Raw genomic sequence first — 25,880 nt, forward strand, 5'->3', positions numbered from 1 at the left:
AACTGGACCTACCCTACATGGTGGACAAAGAGAACACTAAATATAAATAAATAACAACAAATATATTAAGGTTAAGCTATTGTATCTTGCAGTCAAATAACAGAAAAACAAATCCGCAAACAAGAAAATGGATTGCCAATAAAGACTTCTGGTCAACGGCTAGTCAACACCACTAAATTGCAGAGCATACTCAGTGCAAATGAGAATTCATGGAGATGGAAGGAATATTATGCAATAAATGTTTACATTAATGCAACTGTGTATACACATATGTAATTGTGTCTAACACTCAGCCATTTTTTGTGTAGGCCACAAAAGGTTTCTTCTGCCTTGCATTGATGAAATGCGAGAAGAAAATCCAAAGGAAAGGTTTCTTGTAGCTGCACTTTTTTTCCCCGACAGCTGTGGGAATACTTATGCTATGGTTACTGCTGTTAAAAGCTTCCCTCTTACATGAGAGTTCCTTGAAAGTGAATAAAACTTAGGATTTGGTGGGGCTTTTTTTGTTTAATTAAAAAAAATCTATGCGGGGGGGGGGGAGGTAGTATTTATCCAGTGCTACTCATGCAGAGTTCTCCAATTCAGTGTGTCTTTTTTAAAGTCTTGATTTATTTTCCTTTTTTCAGGAATAAAACATTACTATATTGACAACAGTGGCCTTTTAAAAATCAAGACAGATGCAGTTACACATTATTAATTGTTTATAAGCAGTTACTGTACAAATCAAGAAATATCTAGATGGGCGTTAATCAGCGGCCTGCCTCACCTGTGCTACATAATGAATAAATGAATGCCAGTATTGAGTATGCTTTCTACCCATTTGTCTAATACAGCATATTGTATATTTTTCTTCCCCTTTTTTACAAATTATGTTGTAGGTGAATCTGGCAGATGACTAACAGTGCTGTTAGTAGCTGCACACATCTTTGCTTGTCTTCTTCCCTCTTGCTTTATGGTGCATCTTCAAGCTCTGTCCACATCCAACAGGCCAAGGTTGCCAGTAGTGCAGTGGTTTTTTGTTACCTAGTTTACAGGTTTTATTCTTAAATGCATGCATCTTATTGTAGAGCCTTAATCATTACAAAACAGATTTGTAAATACGGCATAGGGCAACTCTTGATTTTATGTAGAGTATATGGCTACTATCCAGAGTTTAGCTGGTGATGACACGATGTACACAGCTGTAATGACTGCTAGTTTTGGACACCTCCACATCCCCAGTCCCACTAACCACCCGACAAACGATTTTCAGTTTGGCCATGTATTGCCACCTCTCTCATAAGCCAGAAATTTAGCAAAGCTCTCTCATAAAATAGCAAACTGTTGTATCTCCCGCATTGCCCATATTTACTTCCACACAAGGCCATTCAGTAGAAAAGAGTATGAACCCAATATGCTGGCCAGTGTTTGTCCTGTGTTTGGCACTTACAAGGAGTCAAAACAACAAGCTGGAGAACACCTCGAGCATTCCCATCTGCTCAGCTGTAAATGGTAGGCAGTATTTATGCATGTGAATTATTTTGGTAAATTTTAGCTGTCTTTTCATGGAAACCTACTGAAATCATCCACTAAAGAAATGTGATAGGAGTTTTTAAAGTCTTTTTCTCTGGGACATTCCAGTGTCTAACATCTCTGTTACCCAGTGGCAAATGATATGCTGAATCATTTGTTCATATTTCCTATTCTTTCACAGTGTATCAACGTCTATCAGCAAAGTGAACCGAGTGAAATGGAATAGCTGTATCTCGACGACTTGCCCATGGTGTTCTGATTGAAATGCTTCAAAAGTTCACTCAAAGGAATTTCATCCTAGTCTTCGTTTTCCTGGCATTTTGCCCATTGTACCATTGGGCACTGCAGAAAATTCAGATCAAAGCTAAAAGCTGGCATTGTGACTGAAAAGTTTTAGATTAAATGAAAGATGCTGTTAAGCTGTTTATGATACATAAATGGTGGTTTATTTCTCTGTAGAGGGCCGTAGAGAATAAACCAGAATTCCCCTTTCATTGACATCAGTGAACGCAGTTCACATTAGGGTTGGCTAAGGCATGAAATTTCCTTGTGATAAAATTACATTAACAACAGTGAACATAAAATTCTGTTTTCCAAGAACAGCAAAAACAGATAAGAGTTAAATTAGGAATTCATAAATACTTCACTTTTCATGTCATTTATGCTCTTTATTAACAGCAACTAAAATGATGGGAATAAGAGCAATTCAATGAAGGAAAAAATGTGTTCTACTTTCTTATGACATCTGAAAGTTCATCAACTGTTAAAGCTTTCTATTCACTGCTGAACCATCTACTATCTATAGCCACACAAATATGAAGCAATTAGGAAGAAATTAAATCAATTATAAAGCTTTGTGAAATACAGCTCTGTACTTTGCATTTACTACTCATCAAACCATTTGAAATAGTACGTAAGGCATTTCTTTTGATTCCCCTGTTTCCTAATCAAATAGATGTCATACAAAAAAGAGGTATTCTATGTTTTTATTTTCTACACTAATTTCCTCTTTCCATTTTGATTTTCAAATTTTGGTGCTTCTTGAAAATTCTAATCTGAAGAAAAATTGAAAAGACTGGAACTTCAGCAAGAAAACAAATGGGAATAAACAAAAGTCTACAAAGTAGTGAATGAACGATACAGAGGATATACTGAGTATTTTTATCATCTCTGTCTCATAGCATAAGAAAAAGGGGACATTCTGGGATACTGAAAGGCAACAAATTCAAAACTGAGACAAGAAAGTATTTTTCTAAACTATGCATGCAAGATGTTACTGAGCCCAAGACTATAGCAAAATTTAAAATGAGACTGGATTTTATATGGATGATAAAACTTTCCATAGTTGTAACAGTGAATATGTTTTTTAAAAAAAAAAAAATCTGGAAGAGATACAAAATTGAACATAATGATTTCAAAAAAGCTCTGTATTTTAGACATTGCACCTAAGACAAATTTCTTTCTCTTCCCTCAGAGGCATCCAGGACTGCTGTCAGGCAGAAAGTTACACTAGATGAACTGTAAGTCTTAGCCAAAACATTCTTGGAAATGTTTCTGCACAACAGGAAATAAATTTACCTAATGTTCTGTTCAACAACAATTATTTTAGTTGTAGCTACAAATTAGAAACTCAATGTAAGCTATCATACAGCTTCTTAGTGTGAACGTAGATGAACGTACAAAAAGACTTTATTCCATTGCTGCTCTTAAGTGCTGAATATGAATCACTCTTACATATATGCTTTGTTTTATGGAACAATATCCCACATCCCGCTCTCACTCACTGAGAAGAAAGACTATGCAATTTTCACTCTAAAAGCACAAATCTCCATTACTCATCTTAAGAGGTCAAGTGGAAAGAGGGGTTGGTGAACAACTTCATGTAACCCAAACTGTTGAAGTATATCAGGATAAAAAATTTTCTGACTGAACCAAGCCTAGAATATCTGTAGCCTGTGTAACAGATCTTTCAGCTAATTCTTCCAGGTTGGGGACAGAAACCAGATCAGACATCTTTGATGGTGCAGCAGAGGCAAAAGACTCACATTGCGTGATACTTTCTCTAAGCAGAGTGGCACTGTCTTCTCTGGTCACAGAAGACAGGACTAGGTTTATGACCTACAGATTCATGATTTCATAACCTGTGTGATGTACTTGTTCTAATTTTTTTTTGAATCTACAAAGCCCAGGATTTGGTGTAACTTTTTTTTTTTTTTTATCTCATAATAAATTTTGTACACAGGCAAATAAAACCCAGGAAAATAATTCCTTTTGTCAAATGTTTGCCATTCAATCTTTTCACAGAATGAATTGCCTTGCATACTCTTTAGCAGATAATGCTAATGTTGACACAGCCCCTTCAGTTACATCTCTAAGACTAACTACTCAGTGTACTCAACTTCTAAAAGGGCGTGCTGCTTTCATGTCAAGAGAAGTCTGGAGGTAGCAATCAGCCAAAAATGTAACATTATTCATGGCATTAGAAATATTATTAGTATTATTAGGAGAAAAATATTAAAAAGCACAGACCTATTGAGTTTTTTAGTATTTATTTTCATTAAGCAATAATTTGAAAAAATTGGGGGCTAGAGTTTTTCTCATTTACTGCTCATTGCCTTTTGTTTATGCTGTTTGTTCGTTAGACACTGGACAGAACTACTAATAATGCCCAAATCAAATAATTTGAGACGTGAAAGTCTAGTAAAGGCAGATCTCAGGTGTATATCTCGGCTTCTGCAATACCCCACAGGAAGCATACCAGAGTGCAGCTATAGCTGGTAGGTATCTACTTCAACATAAGGGCAAAATCAATGGATTAGAAAAAAAATCTGTGTTATCCTTTCAAGCACAAAAAGCACAGACTTATTGAGTAATTAAAAAGCTGAAAAAATGAGGTGTCTTGGCAGACTTAACTTGAACAAATGAATTTACATTTGGGATTACACAACCGCACTGTATGCTTTTATGGAAACATACTAGTTAACATAACAGCTGCCACATCACATGGGATTTATGTTGTCAAGAGATCCTTCTAAAAGTAACTCAAATTAGCAATATGCCTAAGAACATTTGGTATATAAACTGACCCATTTTCTCAGGTTTTTAAATGTATTTTGCAACAGTTATGCCCTAATTTCCTTTGACTTAAAATTAATTGTTCTGAAAAAGATGAAGAAGGTTAAAAGGCTTGGCTTTGGGATCAGGGCCAAAGGACACTGATGAATATATGAGATGATGGGAAACAGAACAAACTGCTACAGAAACAATTGGAAATAAGATACAGTCTAAGGAGGCTAGTGAGAAGAAAGTCGTTTGAGCTGGAGTGAAGAAAGATATATGGATACTTTGGAACAGGCCCCACTTAACAATGTTGATCACTGTAAGGAAGTGATTTGATGACATCTTTTTCTTTTCATATATGTGTAATTTTTAGTGAGATTACCCTTGGCTGAAGAAACTGAAGGGTTCTAAGACACTTCATCACTGCACAATCCTGGCCATGTTAAGATTTCTTAGGAGCCGGCACATTTCCATTGCCTTCCATGTCTTCAGTTTTGCCAGATTTCATGAAAGAAGAAGAAATTAAAGACTGATGGAAAATTCTTTAGTAATACAATAAATTCTGTCCCTATAACTAATTAAAAAATCTAATTAAAGACCCCACAGGCTGCCTTGTGTGTCAAACCATACCCTATGATATTGACATTGCTTAGGATAATTGAACTAAAATTGGGGCGTGAGAGATATTTGGGGGCAAATTATTCATTTGCCTAAAAAATTCATCTTCAGAACAGCCAAAACTGTTTATGAGTTTTACCTTGATTGAAGGACTAGTTTTAGATGAGGCAACACTGACGAAACATTTCAGAAATGTTGAAACAGTTGCTTACAACATGTTCAAAATCAAGTGCTGTGAATTTTCTGACACTTAATTTCTGAACAGGTTTAATGACTAAAGGAAAGATTTGGCTCTGCAGTCATTGATTCTCTTTTCTGCTTTGTCTCCCCTTCTTTTATGACTCTAGTACTCTAGTGACCTAAACTATAACTAGATTCAAATATCTCATCTGACTCTGGGGTTCTGAAAATACAATGTCTGCTGCTTTCTCACAATGAAGCCTTCTCCAATAGGGCATATGTGTTTTTAAGGAAGGCTATTCTCCATATTATTTGTTGATATTTTTCCATCTTGAGTGATCTACCTGAATAGTGACTGACCCCTTCAGTAAATGCATGTAAGCCAGGAAAGGTATTCAAATCCACACCTAGAATTTAAATTTAAGCTTTACAAATCTTGGGCAAGAATATTAGGCAATACTTCTGTGGTTTGAGCCATTTGTTTCCTTGTCTTTTTTCAATAGTGCCCAGAAATAGGAAGTTCATTTCTGGTTTTATGTATGTTAGGAAAATTTATTTCAGATTCTATCATTCCAGTCTGGTCACCAAATCAATGTCTCAAGTCTTACCAAAAGTTTCACCAAACTTATGAAATGGTGACAAGACAGAGGCAACACCTCCTTTACAGATTTCTTTGCAACAGGCTGAGCATTGTGCCAGAAGACAGTCACTGAATTCCCCAAAACCTTGAGTCCACAGAATAAGAAATAACCGCTATATTGGACTGAAGGGTAGGCAGTAGAATCATATAAGATGAGGAGACACTAAGAAAACTGATTATATATTATCTCAAAGTACGTGTATTTATGTGTCACATTCTCTATGTTACCTCATATCTATTTCTTCATATACAAAAAAAATTTTTTGCTCCCTTGCTTTTGTAGCTTTGGGCCTCAAATTCTTTTTTTGTATATATATTTGTATCCATATCATATTGTGTAGGACCATAGATATTTTATTTAAAATTTTTACATTTCTTTTAGCATTTCAGCACATGAACCTCACTGATTATAGTTTTGACTATTAACAATTTTTTTTTATTTATATCTGCTCTGACTAATAATGTCTTTCCGGTCTGACCTAAGTACATTTTACTATACAAGCATGGAATTTCATTTACTCCTGAGAATCCTCATGACTCATTAACAGGGATATATCCTTAGGTCTCACTAATGTAGTTCTTACTATAATTTGCAGACGATTAGATAAGTGTCTTTTTACTTCTCCATCTTCTTTTACAGCACATGTAGTCTCACAGTGTGCCTGGAATGATTATAGCAGATAGATATTTTAAATCATTTTTCCTTTCTTTGGACTCAGTCTTTTATATGTGCATCTATTCTTCCTTTCATTTAAGGTTTGTTGGGTTTTTTGGTTTTTTTTTTTTCATTTTAATTGTACATGGCTGGTTTTAAAGTGGGTAATCATTTCTCACTGTGGTGCCTCTAACTACTTTAGAAGGCTTTTTCTAATTCCTTTAATACTTAGAGAATCACAAACACTGCAGGATCCACTAAGGTTTTAACAGTACAGTGAGTCTACTTATAGGAATAGCTCAGAAACAATGCATTTTCTGTGCACCAAATAAAAATATGCATACCACTCCACTATCCCTGATTTTGAGAGCTGTTTCTGATTACTGATTGAAAATTCCCTCTGTTCTTCATTAAAGACTGAGATTCTTTTAAAATGCTTATTTACGGTGGTAGTCCTAAGGGGCAGGCTATGCATTTAACTGCCTACAGCTTCAAATCTCTTTCAACATGAGGCCAACTCCGTGTTAGGTAACTTGTTGGGTGAGTGGTGCCACATTCCTGCTCTGACTATGGGATAAAGTAGCTGCAGTACAACATGGCTCATTTGTTCCTAGACTATCATTAGCATTAATGAGCTTTGCATGTATACATCAAGGAGAGGAAAGGAGAATCATAGTTTCTTATGCTTAAAGTTATGTTTTCAGGGGTCCTCTCTCTGGCTTAAGTTCATTCTTTTTGTGCCAAATCCTGCATGCCTGTGAAAAGCTTGAGTAAACAGGCCATGTGCAGGGGATAAGTGATGGACTGAGAGATAGAAAACACTCCCCCCCCCGGCCCCCTTGACTCAAACATGTCACTACGGCTTATGTGATGCAGCAGCAGTTCCCTCCTGGGGAGGGGCTATCTAATAATTTTTTCCTTGACCCCGTCCCTTTGTCAAACTCAGCCCTTTTTTGCAACCTCTATAAATCTGCCGTGAAGACATATGCCATCAAGTTGGGTGAATGAGCAGCAGGAATCCCCCTTCATGACCTTTCCGTTGCATGACTTCCCCCTCCCCCTCCCCTCAACTAGCTGAACCATTGTATTTAGGACCCTCTGCCCTCACAGGGAAGGGTATGACTGTTTTGGAAGGAAAAAGCAAAAACTAATGCATAAATAAGAGGGATTCACTCAGAAGGCTATCTAATAAACAGTTAGGTGAAAATATAAAACACCAGGACACAATACCTAAGGTAACTGAGATTTTTTTTCATGGCATGACTTGCAACGAGCACACAGTTAGAAATAGAGGCCACATACTGAATTCTGTCCTGCCAAGGATAAATTCACCTTCTGCCATCTTGACCACACCACTTTACCTTTATATGTGTTCCTGTTGTCCACACTGAAAAACAGAATAAAAATGCTTTTTGGTATCATTAGCAGAGGATGTCAGAGCAATGGAAGTGCTAATAAACAGAAAGCTCAACCTCTGACTTCCAAATACTGACTAGTTCTCTGTCCAAAGGGTCCTTTAGACACTGCTCAGACTCAAAACATGTATTCTTCCATGCAACATGGAAGTGCAGTATGACCATTTCTGCATCCATATCAAGGCCCCCTTTTCTAAATGCAATAATCTCAACTGCTCCTATTTCTTTGCAAATAGGGTAGGTGCAAACACCTGTAGATCCGCAACTGCAGCATGGCAATACAGACTGGAGTGCATTTTTTCCTGTGAACCTGTAGTACAAGGGTTATCTTTTACCAATTAACTATGAAATAAATAAAAAAAAAATTTTATCAGCCATAATGAGAATGAGGTTAAAAATATCTTGCAATTTAAAGCAAGATACTTATAACAAGCAAGAAGACAGGTGTTTGACTGATTTGAGGAACCACATGTAGAAATAAATGGGACAGAGCAGGGGGAATAAATTCAGTAGCTGGCAGGCATTGCTTACTTGATGAAGGACAGAATCATAGATAAATTCAAACATCTCCACAGTGTCTGGGTGCCCTCAACATATACACTTCTAGTATAGTTTTATCCCCAGGGTACCTGGAAGCTCTAGCAATGAATTGGAAAAAGGTTACATCTATAAATGCTTCAGGATAAATTTTTTGACTGAAAAAAGAATTTTTCCATCCCACATGTATTTTAGGTCCTAGAAATGGTTTCTGTTCTCACCATAGACCAGTTTTGGTAAAACTGAGGAGTGGTGATGTGTGCAGTAGCTATGAAAGAACTGGCCATGGGCTAGCCCAAATGTGGCTGCCTGACATACTGCTTGTGACTAGCTGGTGCAAGCAAGCTGAGCAGTACATTAACTTCACAGGTGAACAGGTAGTCCATGCTCTGAGTTTGCACTCTGGTCATGCCTCTAATGATATTAGCAGGCTTGCAGTTATCACCCAGAAAGGTGGGTCCCATTTTGCAGATGATTTTGGAACTTTTATTTTGTCCTTGCCACTACAGGACGTATCTGTTCACTTTGCAGCTATTCAGAAGTGGTACATGAGAAACCAAGATTCAAATTTTTGTTCAGTCTTATTTAGATTAAGCACTTGTACACACATATCTGATAGGTCTAGTAAGAGCCCTGACCATCCAGTAGGAGAATGGATTGCTTTCAATCTCTTCCACTGGAGAAATTCTGCTTGTATTAATAATTAAGCCTGCAGTGCATCAAGGGCATTGGCAAGAGTCTCCTCCATCCTTGTCCTAACCATCAAGCTACAGACTCGGTCAGAGCCTCTGCCATTTTCAAGTTCCTTCTGCAGGACATTTTCCAGTTTGTAGAAATAATTTACTGAGGCAGAGAAAAACTAGCTGCACAGCCCAAGACATTAGGGCACTCACAAGGGTTAATGGAAGAGCCGTGTTCAAGCTGTGCTCTAAATCTCACAGAACAAAAAATTAAGCCCAGATTCTCCAAACCCTGTGGACCACTGGCTTCCTAGCTTTGAGCAGAAATTCAACCAGAGACCCAGAAAACCCTTCAGAACACAATAGTTGGATCAGGCACCTTTCTGCAAAAGCGACAACTTTGACAAGTCAGCGTATTTGCTGGAAAAAAAAGCATGTTGACAAAAAATTCTTGATCACCCTAATTGGAAACTCTGGCCTGGGCTGTGAATCTCTCCTCTGGTATGCAATTATAATGGGTAGCACTCAACACAAAATCTAAACCAAAACTGAAAACAGTCTGCATCTTCTCAAGTTCTGCTGCTTGAATTAAATTATTAGAGCCTGCTGTAAAACAATAATGATTTCTACTGTCAGAAACAATGTTTCAAACAGATGTGAACTGCACAAAGCATATGTGAAAAACGTGTGATCTGCACACTAAGGTCACAGGAGCCATTTAGACGCCACATGTAAAATATGTAAAACACATGTGGAGGCATGATGCAAATTCACATTCAGTTTGTCCTTTGGCAAGTATCAAGATCATAGGCTAAAAGAACTAAATCTCTCTAAGGCAAACTTTGTGCCAGTGAAACTTTCAATCTTTATAAAAGATTAACTTTTTTATGAAATTCCCACAGGGCAGACTTCTTAACCCCTCAAATTATCCATTGCTAATGCTGCCTGATACGTCCTTAGTGATGGAATATTCTTGTTACCCTCTTTCTTAATACCTACCAAAGCAAAAGGTTAACAGCTCGCTGCCATCTGCTGTTACACAGTTAATCCTCGGGTGGTAATGCCGTTCTCACTCAGTGGGCTCACCCTGCTTTATCTGAGCATGTGATGGCATAACTCAGGGCACTAGACAGTAGAAAAATCTCACTGGCGGGAGTCTGCAGTGTTACAAGTCGCTCACAGATTATGTTTAGTTAATGGTGATGCTAATGCTGAGGATTTGGCTCTGGGTGCCACTCTTCCCACCTAAATTCAGTCTGGAAAGTGTTAGTCCTAAGCCAGCTGTCTAGACCCTGCTGTCAATGAAGAGAGAGGCCTTTCCAAACTCCACTTACTACAGGATGCAATGCGTTCCCTCTGGAGGTGCTTTGTTCACTAAATAAGGGGACCAAACAACTAACTGAGAGAAAAAGCTTAACTTCTAGATGGCCAAAGTAAGATGGCAAAAGCCATTAGATGTACGCTGTGCATGGGGATCCACAGCCCGTAAGCTGATACCTCCTACCTCCTCCACAGAAAGGCAAAGAGACCCAGGCTTTGTTTCAAAGTGGAGACCTCAGCAGTGGGCAAGTGTCCCCATTGAAGAGGATCTGCTCACAACAGCTTCAAAAGGAGTTTCTGATGCACCCTGTGCTTGCAGTAGGGAGGGTCTCGCCACTAGGCTCGGAGCAATCAGGCCCCGAGGGGAGCCCTGTGTGGAGTAACGTTTGGTTTTTCATACTCATTTTCTCTCCTCTCTGTCCCTAGAAATCCTGTGCTGTGGGAAACTGAAAGGTCTCCACCCTCCTCATCTTCTCAGCCACTTTTTCATCGCCTCAGCTGCACCACATGTGAGCTTGATAAAGTCAGAATTCACGTAGCTGAGAAAAGTAGGCTCTGTCTTGAAACTCCTCTTTATGCAATGACCCCAGTGGAATGATTCATGAGAATAAAGGTTTTTACATGGGAGAAAGTGTTACAGATTCTGGACTATTTCTTTCATTGCCACTTTTCAAATGAATCAAGAAGGTAACTATAACAGAAAAATGCTAAGGGGATAATATGTCTGTTCCTGTTCTAACTGAAGACAATAGCAAATTCCCCTTTGATTTTAAAACAAAAAGATAAAACATTTAATGGAAAAATGCAACATATTAACAAAAATTTAAATTTAAGGATAACATGGATTTCATATAGACTCACATTCACCCACTGCTATCTGTCTCTCTCAGTTGCATGTCTTATAATGCTATACTTTAGGAAAAAATTGTTTATGAAATATTCATGGCAAAACAAATAACATCCATAAAAAATCAATTATGAAGTCAATTTGATTTTTATAATTTTTAATACACATATCTGAGGTGCAGAGAGAAAAAGTAACTGAGCCCTCAGCAGACCATTATAAGCTAGATAAGGATTTACAATACAAGATACAGCACCCATAATGCTTGAAGGATGATGTCATGTCTTAATTATGTTAGCATTTAGTTGATATACATCAGCTCCACATCTTCAGATATTCAGAATTTACTGTGCCCTTTCTTTGACCTTAAGGTTTTTTTTTTTTAGACAACCAAAGTAGGGAGAACATATTCAAAGCAGATTTTCTTCCAATATTCACAAAGACTTCAGACAACAGGGGTTCAAGTGAGCTCTGGTTTTAGCTATTTTTCCATCTGTGGTGCTTGCTAAGAGTTTAGAATCACAAGGGGCTGATGATTCTCAGCTCCCCTCAAGGGTCTGATCCCACACCATCAAAAGACACATTGTCATTGTTTTCTGTGGGTCTTGAGGGTGCTCAACACATCAAAAATTAGAGAAGTGAAAGTTGATGCCTTTTTTGGTCCCAGATTGATGTCAACCTGCTATGACTCTGCAAGACCATTTGCAGGTTAAACAATGTAGCACATACAGATTTGCAGGTTTGTTCTTGTCTAGAAATAAGCTTGTTCCTTCATTCCTGCATTATGCTGCAAATGCACATAAGCACTTCCCAATATACAGCCACTACAAAACCAGACTTTTCCTTGTAAAGAAGGAATTTACATATTTAGTCACTTTTGCCAGGCATTAAAAAAGTGTGTTCTTTAAGATCACATCATATTAAAAACTTCTTTTTTTTTTTTTTTGGAACACGATTATTAGGGGAACAAGCATAAGAAGGACCCTTGCAACAATCATCAATATTTACTCTTAACTTTTATTCTTTAAGAGCTTGGCTAAAAGCCTATAGAATTAGTCAACTCTTGTGTTCAAGGAGATTAATGAAGTTTGGACATGGGGCAAATGTGTCTGAACATCTTCCAGCAATTATATTTTTTGTTTTTTGTTTAATAGAGACAGCTTTTCTTTCCAGAAAGGCTACAAAATGACATCTCTAAAATGAAACTACAGTAATCCATTGTTCTAAAGCTGCTTTTCCCAAAGCACTATCACAACTTGTCTATCAGACACATTCTCTGCCTTTGGATGCAATGGCAGTTAACTTACACACCCAGATTCACACCCAGTGTAGCTGCTGTAGCTGTGCCTTTTAATTCCAGTGAGTCCTAGCATCCCCTCCCTCCGGACTAGCCCCAGAAGAGTTTTCCCACAGCAAATCTCCACTGCCTTCTATTGCAAGGATTTGTACCCACCTTCCACAGAAGAGAAAGGAAAACCTGGGAGGGGGGGAAGGTTCTGCCTTCAGATGTCATATATGCCACAAGATGGTGGAAGGTCGGAGGCTGTTTTTTTGGCAGACACGCTGGCTCTCAGCATGGCCCCCCCCCCCCCGCCACTCCATCCACTTTCCATTAAATTGTGCTGGGCAACAGCATATGCTTTGGATCCATGTCACCCATTCCATTAGTCAATAGTGCTACATAGACGTGGAAAAGGAAAATATGCATATAAAACAAACTGGGGTAAAGAAGGGGGGGAGGGAGGGGGAGAATATATCCATCTTGTGATTCTTTCTCCCTGCTCTGCAGACCCACCTCTGAGCTTGGATCTGAGAGGTGAGAGTGCAAACAAATGTGCTTCCATTTTCTTTTTTCTTATTTTTTAACCACACTGTATTCCAAATGCAATTTTAATAAGGGATCTCTCGATATATATCCAAATAGGTTTGTTTTGTATCCGGGGGGGGGGGGGGAACCCTTAAAAAAAGACTCCAAAGTGATTAACTCTGTGATAATGAAGTCCAGTTTTCTATGAAGCACATGTCACAGAGTGAATTGCTGCTTGCTTTGATTTGTGCTTGAAATGTGAGACATACTGATTCCCAGATGGCTGTTTCATTGCGCAGAAAAGCAGAGAAACACATACATTTCAGTTAACTTGCATATCTTTTCATTTATTCATGTAATTGTGATATATATTCCATATTCCAGAATGAACCAGATGGTGAAGGGAAGGCTTACAGTGCAGCCACATTCCCATTCAATAACCTTGGCTGTCTGCAGCAAACCCTTCACTGTGCCAGGTGTCAACATTTGGCTGCTAAAATTTTACTCTCTGGAACACACTGAGTGAAAGAATTCACAATCTCACGTATTCCCTTCTTGATATGCATAGTAAATGCCCTGTCATGCTAATAAGAGTTGCAGGTACACATCAAGGGTGAAATGTGCACCCCCTAATATAAGCCACATCTGATGTTACCATGATAAGATTTCACCATGACACATTAAAAAAGCATTTCTAATAAATAAAGCTTTGCATAGGGAAGACTGCAAGTTACATTTTCAGCAAAGTTCATGGGAATTCAGCCTGCACTCCTGACTAACAATAACAGGAGTGATGTGTGTAATTCCACCCACAGAGCCAGATTAACTAAAAGGATTTATTTTCAAGCAGTGAAACTGCTAAATTCTGGTACCAGCAGCAGGACTGTCTGCCAGTATCCTGTAAGTCTTTATTTCCCTAAGGCCCATACCGTATGACATGTTTGGATGGTGTTTAAACCTTCCCCTTGTGTATGTTCATCTTGTGTATTTTTATTGTTCTTTTAATTATCTGCACATATATATTAATTCCAGAAAGTACAAACAGGCTCCACTGTCATTTCTCCACCACACTTTATATTATAACATCAGTCATGAATGTTAGTTACAAGTTTCCAGGCAGACATGCGGTTGATCTAAATTTGTGGGACAACAACATTCAGATATCTGCTTTCAATTTGTGTGCATGTTTCTCCCTGTTATTTTCTTTTTATGGTAGTATTAATTGTTACCAGAAGTCTGTATGAAATGACTGAGGAACCAAACGCTGGAATGCAGCGGATCAGAAATGGTTGTTTTGCTTGCTGTTAAGTGAAATGTGTTCAGTTAGTTTATTAGCTAACTTGAGTATTCCCATGAACAGCTAGAGATTTCAGTTTTAGACATAGAAGAAAAGTCAAGAATCTTGACCGACTGGCAAATTCAGATGCCCAATGCTGATGTGTTCACTTAATTGCTTGGAACTACATATAAATGTATAATTTCCAGAAGTCCAGCCTCTGGAGAACTGTATTTTTTTGAATCACTGTGCCCAGATTACTAACATTGTATTAACAGAAAGAATGAGTGGCTTTATCCACTTGGCTGGATATCAAAATGGAATGGTTCCATAAGCGGCCTGATGCAGTACCCGCTGAAGTCAGTAACTCTTTCCGTTGAGTTCAATGGGCACTGGTTTAGGCACTAATAGCTGTATTACAACACCAAAGGGATAAGTAATTCCAAGTGCTCATTACCCAGCACTGCCCAAGTGTCTCTGCAGAATCAGTGGAGAGAGTCAGGTCTATATCCAGGTCCTTGAGAGGCAACACTTTTTCATATGTGTTAATCTGTGAATGATCTACTAAAAAATAATCCCATGATTAAACAGCAGTGCAGGTTAACACACAAGCGTGGATAACACAAGGAAAACCTTATTCCAAAATCTCTGCTTCCCTGGTACCACTGTCCCTCATATTGTACAGATTCCAGAAAGGTGCAGGTTATCTAAGGATTTAATTTCAAGCAATTTTAAACAGATGCAGGTTATCTGAGGTATAGATCATGTGGTCTAAAATTCTCACTGCCGTCTTGAACTTATGACTAAATCTGCCTTGGAGGTAACTGAAGGAATCCTGATGAAGGCCCAGGGCTGAGAGAGCCAAGGACAGGTGGTGGTCAGTGTTTCGAGTAGCAGCAGGCTTGAAATGTGAGTTTTCCACTGGGGATCTTCGGGCAGAACCAGATCAGGTGTAGGGAGCCCAAGGTTAGGAATTCCCACAGTGGCCTTTTTCATGCTTCATCCCTTTGCCTGTTTTGATTACACACCTGTCCCTTGCCTAGTTTAAGGTATATTAATTGGACAGGGCTCGCAACAGGATCTCAGCATCAAGATTTACCTTTGCAGTGTGCCATAAACTAGCTGCTGTATTGAGACTGTCTCCGAAGGAAGGAAACACAACATGAGACTGAAAACTCACCTAATGTTACATACCTCAATATAGGTAGGAGTCTATGTTGCCTGTATAGTCACTGGAGAAGGCTTCTAGCTATAGGTCTTAAATCCTACCTCTCTCCATTGACTGTAAGGGGCAGCTAAAGTATGAACAACACAAATGTCTAACATTAGGTGTTAGAAATATCCCCTACCAAGTATTTTTCATCAACCACATCGCTCCAGAAACAATGCCAGTCACTGGCTATTAGGAAATTGTGGCCTAGGAGTCAAAGTCACGTTGCTCTTGCTTGTATTGCACATGCAAGTATCCAACAAGCATTACTTCAGTGCCGGGTGCATGTTTGTGCTTTACCACTATAGACAATGAAGGTGGGATGTGAATTTTGTCAGAGGGCCCTCCTGACCTGATTCAGAGTGAATGGGAATGCTAGCATGCCAGGGAACCAATTAGCAACTCGGCTTAAGCAGCTTCACAGGAAACCTCAGTTTTAAAAGGGAAACAGAATTTACCCTTTTTGTAAGACAGTTGTAAAGTCAGTACCACAGATGAAGAAGAGGTAGAAAGGATTATTCCCAATGGACACAAAGTCTGAAACACATCTTCTGTTTTACTTAGAACGGCGTTCATTTAGTGAGGCTATACTCTGAGTATATTGCAAACCCGCATTGCTACGTATCCTCTCATCATACCTATGCAGAGAGTCTAAGTGCTGCAAATATATGCATCCAGGACAGAGCTCAATCACTTTCTCTCTTAAATGACTGACAGCCTGATTGCATACAGGCAGCAGTCAGATAAAGCTCTGGTAAGGGGCCATATGTTGCTAGGAGACAGGGCCTAATGGCATGGGGAGGTATATGTAGGGGAGGTGATGGAGCCGGGGATCAGGGCAAGGAATATAAAAAGAGGAAGCCCATTTTGTTTTTATCTCTGTAACCAGTGCATAAAGGCTTCCTTTCTTTCACATTCCTAGAGCAGGAAGCTCCGTGTTCTCTCCAAGTGTTGCTGTTCACCACGTTCATACAGTCGAGGGAAAACTCATGGCACCAAAAGTTCACAGTCCACTTAAGTAGGCAAGTAAATGCAGACTAAGGGAAATGGAAAAAAAAACCCCAAACTTTTTTGGGTTTTTTTTGTTTTTTTTTTTAATATACATTGAATAACTATAGGTAGAAATTGAGTTTTATGCTCAGCTTAACTTGAAACAAGCAGAAGCCTTCTGAAGGAGCTGAAGGTAGTAGGTTTATGTATAAAAAGGGAAGACGGCTGTTTCTGTAAACAGTCATATTAGTGCTCTGGTTAACAGATGGACCAGCTGACTGAAAAAAAGAAAAGAAAGAAAAAAGGAACTGTGATGGATGCAGTGGCTAATTATCAGTCAGTGAAAAGACTCGTGCGATTGAGGTGGAAAAGTATTTGTGAGATGCAGATGTACAGTGATAGTTGTTTAATTATTACTATTACCATTTTAGAGAAGGGCAACAAAGTCCTGTGTAGGAAGTAACACAAAACAAGGAGAGCCATAATACAGAAAAACAGATGTGAAATTGAGCATTCTGAAAAGGAAATATATACTGTACTTTTTTTTTTTTTTTTAGAGAGGGATGGAGAAGAAGGAAATAGTCATCTCTTCTGGTTATACCTTTAAAGGACCTTCACTTCTGTGTTTCATTTCTATTAGAAAAGTGTAGATAAGAACCCTTTAAAAAAAGAAATGTCCACTGCTCACTGTACTTAAAATTAAGCATTCCATTTGTGGCATTCTTCATTCCAAACAGAAAAATTCAGCAAAAATAATAAACTGCAATGCAGAAAAACATATTAAAAACCCAGCACATACCTGTGTTTTTGACCAGTGAGCTTGCTTTGTGGATGATTTTAGATAGGGATGATGCAGTGTTTCTTTAAAAATATAGATAGCAAAATTTAGGAGAGCAAGAAAACTGTATCTGTCTAGATAATAAAACCAGGATCATATTACACGCCGTGTAGAAGATAACTGTCTACTTTCCAACCTAAGTCTCTGAAAGGAAAAAGACCTTCTATTTTGTAAAAGTATGTTCGATAGAAGTATTGTAAAGCAAACATCAACAGAGGATCTTGTGGCTTGAAAAGAAGAATCATGAATATTAATTCAGGAAATCAACACAAGAGGTGTACAGAGCACACTGTTTATTAAAAAAAAAAAGAAAAGGTGATAAGCCACTGAAGTGCCAGAAAGAGACAGAGCAAAGGCAACAATAATGACATGATTCAGGTATGTAAATGAAAACACTGCTGGCAAGAGAAAGTAAAGAGAAGCTGTTAAAAGTAGCCTCTTTTAGTACTTTCTACTAGCACTGTGCCTTTTGCAATGTGCCACTTTAGAAAAGCTGAGATCATAGCAGATCTCTGAATGTAGATCAGGTTTTATCAAAGCCTTTTGCTTTGTCTGTATGTTGAACAGAGAGTTGTATTTTAACAAATGCAGAAATAATGAGGGTTTCAGACTTCCAACGTAAGCACAAAAAGATACACTCCACTCTAATATTTCAAAGCATTCAAGCTCACAACCGAAATAGTACTGAGGATACTCAAAATTCCAACACGTAGTCGTCAGGATTTCTGAAAGTAAGAAATCTCAGTCATATCTCTTTCCTCTTTCCCATCCAAAGTAAAAGAGAAAAATACTGCAGAAATCTTGCCTATATATTGTAGGTATGAATTGGCACTTTAAAACAAATTTTAAAAGACCCTCAGTCTATTTTAATTGAAGCTAAATTTTTATTTACTTTTCTGCATGACAGTATATAATATCATTTTGCTAGAGGCCAGTACACCTGTTCTAAAGCACACATTTAGATATGTTTGCATTATATTTCAATGCAAAGCTAACATTATGCTAGTTCAAATAAGTTGTTCCTTTGGGTTTTTTCTACTTTTCTTCCTCTTCCTGTGGATGCGAGTCACAAGTTAAAATAACTGTTAAAATTAAGCATGGACAAATTTAACCTCTTTAGTTTTCATCAAAGCCTCTTTGTCTGTTTTGACAACATTACTTTTCTCCTCGTATAACTTTAATAGGTCCAGGTGCTTTGAACTTGTCCATTCTTGCCTTTCTCCTGCAGATTCTGGACTTTTATCTCAGCCCAAACAATCAAAATTCATGCTCATCATGTTGTCTCTTGTCATACCTTTCCATCTTTAGCTTCAGGGTCTTGAAGACTGCTTCTCTCACGTCTGTTCCAGATTTCTCACTACAGATCTATTAACTTGCTGTTATATATGTTCTATCTACCTTCCTTATGTTTGCATAATAAGCAGTGGAGGAGAAGTTGGTCCATCAGCTGGCCCCTCTAGAAAGATGGCTATGTCCCAAAAATGGATGAGGACATCTAGCCTGAGTTAAGTAATTTCAGCATCAATGGAATACCATAGAAAACTGCACATTTCAAATTTTCTTACAGTCCCTTCGAATTTCTTTTCCCTCATTCTGCCTTGCCTCTTCTGCTAATAGTCTTCAACCTCCAACAACTTTCTTTTTTACTAGGTGCTTTCAAACTTGTATGCTTCCTGAAGTTACAGTTTATTTCCACTGAAAAGCACTCCTCACAGTAGTTTTCACTTAGGATATGTAAAAGACCTTTATACCTGCATAAAAGAGTGCTGTATCTATAGAGTACTCTATGTCTGCATAAAAACGCAAACTTTACATCCACATAAAAATTAAATTACTGCTCATGGTGACCTAGAACAGATCTGCTCAGTCTGTTCTTTAAGCTGTTGTTATTGTTCTTTTTGACGTCATTTTGCAACTAGAATCATAAGCGATGTGCTCTACTGAATGTAGAAATGAAGCACATTTTGCAAAACCACTGTGATCATGCTCTATAGTGATTTTTCATTATTATTTACTTTTCACTATTTGGAAAGTTAACACTACGGTAATTGTTCCATACCTGGTATTGGAAAAAAATAAAAGCCAGTTCTAGACAATACTTCAGTATTACTACATCTGTTACTGAAGGTCAGTGATCTCCTTATTGAGCTGCTTTGTACATTCTGAGGACATCTGGGAGATATTTAAAGGCTAAAAGTCCAAAATAGCTGGCCATGAAGTGACCCCAACCAGGGAACTGATACTGGTATGCTGGCCAGGAAGTGTGGCACATAAACAACAAATTTCTTGCTGGCAGTACCTCACATATATGCCTTTTAAGAAGAGTTTTTGGGAGAAGATTCTGCTATGTCCCAGCAGTGGAATTCAGGATAGAAAAGAGATACAAAGGTCTTAGAAAGGTATTTTTCTTCTAGCTTTTTTCTTGAGATTTGCACCTTTGCGCCCTGTCTAGACTATGTCTTAACAATATTACTTTATGAGAGGGTCCATCACTCTATAAGCCATGGTGTGATGCAGCCATGAAGAAAGACACCTAGAAATTCAGGAAAAGCCATGTAAAGACCAGATTCTATATGTGAAAGTGAGCAGAAGTAAATGCTTCAGATGCTAGGATGTATTTCTAATCAAAACAAGGAAACATTCTTACTATTGTTTAAATAATTGTGTCTCCTCATGTGGAATACTGTGCATGGTTCTAATAACACATGTTAAGAAAAGATTAATTTAAATTGTAAGAGCTACACATAGCAGGAGCTGGACTGATTAAGGGAATAGGGATCCTATTTTATAAGCTATGCTCACTTGTGGGTACAAGGTTTTTTCCACGATATTAACAGAAATATCTACAACAGCAAAATTTCAATACAGCAGATTGGGCTTTGAGGAGCACGGCTTATTAGAATGAACTAGAATGAAAGCTACTAGTGGAAGGGAGAAATGGGAAATAGCTACAAGGGACAAGAAGGAAGGGGTATGAGTGCCTTCTATAAACAGACCAAGAGGATAAATGTCAAGGAGTGAAATAAACTATTTAAGATAAAGGAAAATGCTGTTAGAAGATACGCATATAAATTGCCTCCAAATGAAAGTAAACCATCAAAATGATGAGCACTACTAAGCACTGGTCTCACTGAGCAATGGGAACTCTTGCAATCTTAAATCCTGTGTCTTACGTCATACCAAAAAGATGTGGCAACATTTCAAAATGTTCTCATTTTGGCTCTCAAATAATGCCTCATCCTGGTAAAGAAAGGAAAGGGAAGGGAAGGGAAGGGAAGGGAAGGGAAGGGAAGGGAAGGGAAGGGAAGGGAAGGGAAGGAAAGGAAAGGAAAGGAAAGGAAAGGAAAGGAAAGGAAAGGAAAGGAAAGGAAAGGAAAGGAAAGGAAAGGAAAGGAAAGGGAAGGGAAGGGAAGGGAAGGAAAGGAAAGGAAAGGGAAGGGAAGGAAAGGAAAGGAAAGGAAAGGAAAGGAAAGGAAAGGAAAGGAAAGGAAAGGAAAGGAAAGGAAAGGAAAGGAAAGGAAAGGAAAGGGAAGGGAAAGGGGAAGGGAAAAGAAAAGAAAAGAAAAGAAAAGAAAAGAAAAGAAAAGAAAAGAAAAGAAAAGAAAAGAGAAGAGAAGAAAAGAGAAGAAAAGAGAAGAGAAGAGAAGAGAAGAGAAGAGAAGAGAAGAGAAGAAAAGAAAAGAAAAGAAAAGAAAAGAAAAGAAAAGAAAAGAAAAGAAAAGAGGCATAAATGAGATATTTGCTAGCACTTTGCCTGGCCAAAACATCTTTCTTTTTCTTTGTGATTCTCCTATTTCTCCTCTTAATGATATCCAGCAAAAGTGTGAGCTGTGGTTATGGAGTTTGATTAACCACTTAAAGCAGACAAAAGAACTTTATTGGGATAATATTTGCTTTTCCATGTGTTGAGTACTCTATAACACAGACATCCCGTTGTCACTCATCATAAATCTGCAAATGCACAACTACCATACTGCATGCATGCACTTAAAGTTACAGTTATAAATTAAACTTTTATTGGTGCATCTATTTTCCCACCGAGCAAAACAATTACAAAGCAAATTGAGAACTGCCAGGATACCACTTGAGCATTAACTTGGTAGCTGCCTCCCCACTGTGCTGGCACTGTTTTTACTCTTCTTCCTACTCAATAGTCTTGCAGCAACAAAGTCAACAGCTGTGGCCAAAGGCAGTCAAGTTTGGCAGCTGCAGTACCCAGATGACAACCTCTGGTGTATCTCTTTCCAATAGCAGCAGCAGCAGCAACGTCTGGATTTATTGACAGCTCAAGGGTTTGTCTCTTGGCTGGGTTCCTCCCTAGCAGCTGTCTCTATTGCTATCCTAAGGTTGGGCTGTGGTGGGGGTAACAGGGTTCCCTCGTCCTGCTGTGATTATGAGATTCCTCACTGTGTACCTCTAATCAGTATCTCTCCTCAACCACATTACACTGAATCAAAAAAACCCACTTCCATTTAACTGCCCATTTTTCTAGAATAGTCTATTCTCTGCTCTTCAAACACACTGTGCACTTATGCACCATGTTGCATCTGATTACAAGAAGAATTTTGACTCCCCTAACAGACTATTTCAGTATGGGGGGTTTTTTTGCTAGTTTCTAGCTGTAAATGCAATTTCTGTTTAGAAACACAAGCATACACTGTACCAAACTAAAGATCTGTGCTCTCTGACACGGATGACCACTATGACTGAGTAACCATGCCAGATTGGGAGTTGGGCAGAGTTCTATCTTAAAGGTGATGGTTACTGATCCCTGGGTTATTGGATACCAATGACCCATAAGAGAGGACATGGAATAAGAGGGTATTGTAACTGCTTGCACTACTAGACAGGGAAAGGGGAACAGTCTAGTGTGCACCAGCAATTCAGATTGAAGGAAGGAGCCCTCATTCAGGCTAGCTTCTCATCCCCAGCGCAATCTCTGTGACAGACATACCTGACATATGGAGAGAGGTGTTGAGGGGAGCAGGTAAGGCAGAAATGGAAAGAGGAGTTTGGAAGAAAAGTCAAAGCCAGGGCTTTGGTGAAGACCTCAGGAGAAAGGGGGAGAGTGATTTAGGAAGCAAAAAGATTAAGCTGGCCTTGCAGCACAGGACACTTTCAGGCTCTTTGGGGTTTTTTAAACAAAATAAAAAAAACCCACACCTTAGTCTCTACCTTTTCAAAGTGTTGTGTGGGAATTTAGCTGAGTCTTATCATGCCAGCCACAGTCTTGTGCCTAAAACCCTGCTCAGAGCTTTAGAAATTTAAAGATAAAATGCTTCAGAGTGTGTAAGTGCTGAGAACTTACACGGCTCTCCTATCCCTACAAATAAGTACTCTGTAATAATTTGGTGAACCCAGCAATATAGCTGTGACCTCAAATGCTGTGTTAAACAAGGAACTCTCCTGCCCATTTGCTATAATTCGCTCACACAGGGTTCATGCTTCTTTTAGAAATGTCTGATCACTACATGAAACCTAGAGGCAGGAAAGCCAGACAAAACTCTGAGGCTTACTAAAGCTGGAAATCTAGACTTAGAATTCTACACAAAATATAAATTATTAGCACTACAGTGAATCATATATCATAACATAAATTAATAATATATTACTCAGTGAAATGCTAAGTGTGATTTTTAATACTATATGACAGATTTTCTAATTTATGAACTGTCTATTAAATTTAAAAGTCCTCCCATTTCTTTCTTCTCTATCATATATTAAAGTCTCCTTTTGTTTGAGTCTCCTAATCCTTCATTTATTAACAATATCACTGTTTCTCTTTTCTATTATTGCTTTTGGGTTCTTTCCTTTCCTTCTCTACTTTATTTTCCTTTTACTTTTCAAGTCTCTTGAGATTCAATTTTCATGATAATAATATGTAAGAATTAGACCCAAATGTTTTCTGTCTTTCTCCCCATCTATATAATATCTTACATAAATATATTAAACTCACATATGTCACTCTTAGACTGATCCATAAATAATATAAAATAATAATTGGGCAAATAATATCTATCACCTGTAGTTGGAAAAATATGGTAGCTATTCTCTTTGGGCTTCTTTCTTCTCTACTGGCTTTGCTACCTAGTAATTAGTATCATGTGGAATCCAGATCCAGATAATCCTCAGTAGAAGTGTTGTTGCCTGCCAGATAATTACTATACAAACATTTATATATGTATCTATGCTGATCAAAATTTCCTGGATCTCTACTAAATTGAAACCCAGGTCAAAAAATACAAGGCTAGCATTAAAAAAAAAAGTTACTTTCCTTGTAATTATATTCCTTTGTGGAAATGTAAATTCCCATAATCAAAACTGTACCTAATTGCTAGTTAGTTGCCTTAAGCACACTGATTTGTGTTTATTATATGAAAGTCCCAGTCCCTTTATAACACGGTTACCCTTGGGAAGGTCCATAAATAACATGATTTTTCAGAACTCTCATTTTTCTAACTGGATGATACATAAAAATGAATGTTTTCTACATGTCTTTGTGGCATTTTTTTGTTTAGACTGTAGTGTTTATCCATAGGATTTTGCACGTGAATTTAAATTGGAGAAGATTTGACCCAGGGTGCAGCTCTGCAACCTACACATTATTTAGCAGCTCACTGTAGTACTAAGAGTTGCACAAGGGATTCTGCAGATCCTTCGGGACACCTAACACCAGCAAAGCCATGTCTAGCAAACAGTCACCGCTGAGTTGTTCTGCACATACTTTCTGATCTAACATACCCAAACAGGATGAGAGAGGAGAGGGCTTTGTAATACAAGTGGCATGAATGATCATATCAAGGGGGTCATCTGAGTGGTATCCCTAGCTGCTAAAGATTTCTCCTCCTGCTCTTACAAGTAGAAGGGAACAAATGATATCCACAATGTTACTACCACCAGTGATTTGTGAAACATGCCATGTTCTATATGCATGTCATGGCGCAGTGTGCAGGAGAGATTTGCAAGCCATTAGAGGAATTATTCTATTGTGAAGCACTTGAATAAATTTAAGCACATGAGTTTCAGCAAGCGAATTGAACCTATTGTGACTGTTCCTTTTATATCTGTCTTCTTGTGCTTCTGGGTGCTAATTTTTAGTATGGGTGTTATGAGAGTGATTTCATCTTTATTTTTTAACTGAAAAAAAAGTCGTTGGATCTTGAGAGGATTCCTGGGGAAGAACCTGAAGACTGAAATACTTTTCATCAATAGAACATGTTCAAAAAACTTGGTGGCTAACACATTCTCCTGCTGAAATGCTTGAGTTTTGCCCTGACACCAAAGAGCGGTCCAATCTACAGACCCGTTTGGACTTTGGTCCCTGCATTGAGTCTGCCAACAATGGTGTCAGCTGTGATCTAGACACTTGTCTGTTAGAAACTACACTGAGACCATAAACTCATTTCATAGAGATCACTGAAAAAACATTAGATGGCAATAATTGCTGTTACTTCCAACCTGGATTAGATTTGAACCAACAACCTAGGCTTCATATTCTATTACTGGTCCCCTGAGCTGTTCACTACCCTTGAATTCTTTCTCTGATGCTGTGTTATATACTCTTGAACTAATATATCAGATTCCTGATTCTGTGCACAAAGGAATGAGAATTCATATGAATAATTCTTTAGTGTATGTGGATTTGTATCCAAAAACATATAACATAAAAAAAATTCTATTTTAAGAACATTAAAATTCTGACAACTTCCTAGAAAATAAAAATCTAATATACCCTTCTCAGGCTAGGATCTTTTTGAAGGGCCCTGCCCCTACCAAGGACAAGTTTAGGTTTGGATTATTTGCATCTGCAGCATACGTCGTGCAGACCCAAGTATTTGAGAGGTTACTGAATTTCATGACAAGATACTGAGTGGGACTAAAAGCTCTGTTGGAGTAAATCATCAACTGAAATAGATGGATTTTCACCAGTAAATATCAGCAAGGAATAAAGAATGTAAATTTTTAAGGCATAATAGGCGGGGGAGGTATATTTGTTAAAAATATACATATTGCCATCAGCAATACCAGCAAAGATTTTGCATAAAGACATGAACGGGATCAAATAGCCGTCATAAAGGACCATTTTATAACTCTGCTGTAAAATCTATTTTAAAGGTACATATTTGACCTCACTGTAGATTGGGACTGTGACAAACAGCATTTTTGCTCTTATAATTTATCAGCTAAATCACAGTGGGTTTAGCAGTGTTTGAGCCTGTGTTACATCTGCACACATAAAAATCAGGAATAGGATACATTCATTTCAAAGGTGTGTATCATCAAAGATCTCTTTTTAGT

Source organism: Haliaeetus albicilla, chromosome 3, assembly GCF_947461875.1.
Source record: "Haliaeetus albicilla chromosome 3, bHalAlb1.1, whole genome shotgun sequence".
Classification (NCBI taxonomy): domain Eukaryota; kingdom Metazoa; phylum Chordata; class Aves; order Accipitriformes; family Accipitridae; genus Haliaeetus; species Haliaeetus albicilla.